Source organism: Pollicipes pollicipes, unplaced genomic scaffold, assembly GCF_011947565.3.
Source record: "Pollicipes pollicipes isolate AB1234 unplaced genomic scaffold, Ppol_2.1 Scaffold_1608;HRSCAF=1887_pilon_pilon_pilon, whole genome shotgun sequence".
In the NCBI taxonomy this organism is placed as follows: Eukaryota; Metazoa; Arthropoda; class Thecostraca; order Pollicipedomorpha; family Pollicipedidae; genus Pollicipes; species Pollicipes pollicipes.
In genome coordinates this window covers 26,528-31,454 of record NW_023595963.1, presented here as the reverse complement: position 1 = coordinate 31,454, position 4,927 = coordinate 26,528, and positions in this window count along the sequence as shown.

Below are 4,927 nucleotides of genomic sequence, written 5' to 3'. Positions count from 1 at the left end.
CAGGCGGCTGCTGTCATCACACGCCAGCTGCCACGCGAGAGCTGTCTCGTTAACGATATGTGTTCCATAGGCGGCAATTTTCCGGCATGGTGTTCGGACTGGCGGTTTTCAGAGTGACTTGAAAGGGCCATTGATGGCAGGGATGCCAGACAGAATCAGTATGGGGGAGATTTATTCCGGTTTCACTTCGACCGATTCGTAACTAAAACGTGATCGCGATGTCGCAGGCAATAATAAGGCCTTTATCAAACTAGCTGCAGTTGCCGCTTTCAACTGACACATTAGATGAAAACCTGCTGCACTCTTCTAATATGCGGGTAGTGGAGTTGATTCACTTTGGTGCTTATTGGTCTTGAAGTTGCCGCGCGGCTCGTGTATATATATATATATATATATATATATATATATATATATATATATATATATATATAACGTATGTATGCATGCACGCGTTTATGTGTGCGTGTGTGATCAATGCCGAGGCTAATGCATTGGAGCTTTAAGTTTGCCGGTGATAGCTGACGCACCACCAAAGGTTTGTCTGAATCTTCAAAGGACCATGCAAGAGTCAACACGCCCATCTGGACTTTTTATCTTAGTTCTATGACTTTTTCCAAATTCGGGACTTTTGCATGGCGTGGGCGCTGTCGTGCGCAGCAAAAGTGAGCGGATCCTATTTTTCCGCGCGTTCCGTGTTTCACTCCCCCACCCTCTTTCCCTGGGTTTCCCCGCCGCATTACTCTCTTTGTCATTTCCGCCCTCGCATTCGGCGCCATGATTTGAGCCATGTGTTTGTGAAGTTTTAGCAGTGCGCAGCTGCACAAACCGGAGCGAACGGAGCGACACAATTAGCGTAATTTGCATATGCGCCCCGCTTGATTTATTTCGCCTGCACCTTTGTGCTCCCCTTCAAAATTCCAGTTTTCCCCTAAAAATGCGCCAATGGTTTCGTATGGAAATGAGCACACAGCACATTAAATTCGACGCGACAACATTCATTACGCCGACAGAACCTTTGCTGACGCGTCTGCCACGTGTGTCGTTTGAACGCGTCAAAGGCACCCCACCTTTTCATGTGCCGTATGCAGGACTGGCGCACACGCGCCCCCTGCGACCGTTCTCGGTAATGAAAAATTAACTGCCTTTGCGATAAACACGGCCTAAATTGTTCGGCTTCTGGCGGAGTCATTGGCTGACCTTGGCCAGGCAGAAATATTTATAATATAACGGTGGAGGGCGACTGGTGATCTTCATTGCAAATAGCTTTCGTAAATTGTTTGAATGAGTAGTTTTGAGATAGGAGTCCTAGGTACGTAAAGCTTGTTGCTTATGGCTGACCCTGACACCCAAGTGATCTGAACAAGGTTGAAATTTTGACTCAATTTATCATAACATCCGAGACCATGGCGTGGCCTTCTGTGGCAAGTGCACACTACGCTGGGTGAAATACAACGCCTTAGTCAGAAGTCGAAGCCTCGCAGTGACGCTGTTCGATACCTGCTTTTCTCCGTCTCCGGCGGCCTTATTGTTTTTTCTTCCTTGTCAAACCGTGACGCTCCGCAGCAATTCTCAAAAGGATGCGTGCGTTGCTTGTGCGTCGATTCACTTGCCAAGGCCGCGTGCGGTTTTGGGTACCTCAGTGTGGGTCAAACTTGCAGTATGTTTGAGTATATACGACACCGCAGGTACTTCAGGTTTGTTTTACATATGTACCGCCTCAGTCGGACTTCCCATCCGCATGTGTCCTCAGCGGTGCGAGCGAGTGGTCAACCCCGTGTTACCAATCTTTGGCACTTGGACTGTGGGCGTTGCAGTCGTGTGGAATCTAATATGCCTGGTATCCCCCCCCCCCCCCGCTCCCGCTGACTTCAAAGGCCCCATCTTTTTGGTTCCATTAAATGTTACCACGGATTCACCAAAGCAATTTTTGGTTGCATCCCATTTGTTTACTTTATGCCCTGTTGGTACTTTTGGTGCATACTGACGTCTGTTTTGTGGCGTAAATGAACTCCAGAATAACCAATAACTCAATTCAGCTGGTATATGAGATGTTAGTTCATACCTGGTTTCACACATGAACATCTTTGCATCTCTTGCACCTGCACTCGAGTAGACATCTGTCCACGTTTGTTCGGGCGCAGACGGCCGGTCGGCTCGCTCTTTCCAGCCGTTCATGAGGCAGCGTGTGCTCGGTCGGCAGTTCGCAGCGCGTCACTCCTTGCTCGGCCCCACCCCTGGGGCGGCGGGCCACTCGCCGACGCTCCCTGTCGTCTGCGTCGGGGTCGTCGGCCCTTCCCCCAGGCCAGCTGATTAACGCTGCGCCGTTTGTGACACGACTCAGTTTACCCTAAATTTTGAATAATAACAGTTTCCATGGCGACGGGGTGGGGGAGTTCAATCAATCGGATGTGCGTGCGCGCATTCAGCGCAAGCGGGGCGCGGCTGTGCGTGAGCTCCGGGCAGCGCGGCGCGCCCGGGCAGGCGACGTTTGCGAAATCGATGCTGTCGGCCGGTCGGCGCTGCACTGAAGGCCGGCAGTGCGGACTCGGCTGCAAACTCGCGCGGACTGACGCGAACACGAAACGGGACGCAAGGCGGGGAGCGAATGAGCAAAATGGCAGCCGGCCCTGTGGACGGAAGCCGACTGAGGAGATAAGAGAGGGAATGACGTCACTACATCAGCTCCAGAATGCGTCTCGCACCGACGGCAGAGTTTGCCTCGGGCGTTAGCTGGCAGTTTACTTTGAACCTACCTCACTGATGCCTAACAAACGTTGGTTTTGTGATGCATTTATTGGAGGCTATCGGCTATATACTAAGGCGTGCCTGCCGACATGTAAAAAGGGATAGTTACGCACTGGTAAGGTGGGTGGTTTCAGAGAAAACGACATATTTCAGATAGCTGTTTTTATTTAGCACGAGTCGAATTGTAAATAAGGTATTTTGTACATAATCTAGTATACTTCTGGTTTTATCATGAAATCGTGGTCTTCAACAGTAGAAGTAGGTCTGAGAAGAGGGGCAGCAGAGCGGTAGGTAATGTAGGTGTCCTGGGGGCAAAAGCCGGTCATATCCAGCCCGACATAACTGTAGCATGTACGCACACCTATGCTTGCGTATATAGGATTGCTGGACGAGAAGGCCAGCGATCTAAGTGGGTGTGCGGGCAGATTTTTGGCCCGAGCCGTCTCGGTTTTGTGGATAAGTTTATTGCCGGCTGCACGTGACATGTGGCGCCTTGACGCGGGCGTATACAGGTAACGCGGGTTAGTGTTCGATGCGAACTGCACCTGCGTGCCAGAAACGAGTTTGGTTTTATTTTGTAATTGCTTTTGCATAAAGTGCTTGTTGTGTATGCATCTGATCATGCCTCTGTAGGCTTATTGTAAATAGCAGTTCTAGTCCGCATCAATTTTGTGGTAGACCAAAATCACATGCTTCAAGAGCTGCGCTGTAAGCTATCCAGCGCTTTGTAATGGCTCGTGCCTTGTGTTCAGAGTCGCAGCTTTAGGTGTAGCATTCGAGCCACCGTTCTGTTCCCAACTGGTCGGGTAATGCCCCTGTGTGTAGAGATGCAGGCATAGACCACTACATCGGGCTGTCGGCAGCAGCAGTGCAGACGTGACGTTCGTTGAGAATGTGCCGGCGCCGAAAGCGCAGCTGTGCGACGGCACGCACCGTTTCCAGACGGGGACAGTCTGTGTGTGTGTTCGATGTAAGCGTGCCAGTGGCGGGTGTGTACTGTCTAGTCATGTGGTGAAGCTACCTTAATGTGTGTTATCGCGCTATGTTAGATACAATGCTTATGCTACAGTACAGTCTCTCTACGAAGGTTATTCGTCATTCGTTTGTTGTCAGAACTACGCAATTTGCTGTGTGTAGTGTGCTCTACAAATACAACCGTTGTATGATGATCAGCGTCTGAAAGAGGTCACGGGACGTCACGGAATTAAATGGCTTGAACCACTTAAGATAACATTATCTTGACGGCGCATGTAATCCTTGTATTGGATCTAAGGCCCGAGAAGAGACCACGTCTCATGGCTTGGCGTATTGGCATAGGTGGGAGAAGCTGTCTTCATCCGGCTGCTCGGGGCAGGACTCTGGGGACGCTCGAGTCCGGCAGCAGCCCTGCAGCCCACTCTTGCCACAGGGCGCCATCAAACTCATGGGGCAGGACTCTCCGAGGACGCCCGAGTCCGGCAGCAGCCCGCTCTTGCCATAAGGCCCCGTCAAAGTCATACCTCGAGCTGCTGTATAATCTGGGCCACGCCATCAATATACTAATTAACAGGTATAACGAGCCCGCCGTGTTAGATGCACTGCGCGGCGTTCCAAACCGTACGGTGCCACCAAGCTCGGCTTGTTCCTGCGGGTCGCCGTGGACCGGCGCGCACCACGCCAGCAGAGTCCTCTAGTGGCGGTCATCTGGCGCCACCTGGACCGCCGGGCGGTGTAACCTCAGTAGGAACAGCGGGGCGTGACGCCTGAATAATCACGCCGTTCGGTCCTCAGCACCGGCGGAACCACAAGACAACTCTACCAGGTCAGATGACACTGCACCACACTGCCAGGGTGTCATTGTCACACCAAAGTACAGCAAAATGTCTGATGCGCTTAATAGTTTGGTACTTTTTACTCCAGCAGCGTGCCAGATCGGTAACACGCGGGGTAGGTAAAACGACTCAAATGTCGCGGCTGGGTCATCGGGATGCTGTAGGTCGTCTCGGTTGGGTCAGTAGAATGAGTTGCAGCCGTCGCTGTTGGGTCGGTTGGATAACGGTAAGCTGCTTTTTTCTGGGTCGGTAGGGCGACTGTTTGCTGTTTGTCTGGGTCCGTAGGGTGGCTGTTAGCTATTTTGTCTGGGTCTGTGGGGTGGCTGTTATCCGTTTTGTCTGGGTCGGTAGGGTGGCTGTTAGCTGTTTTG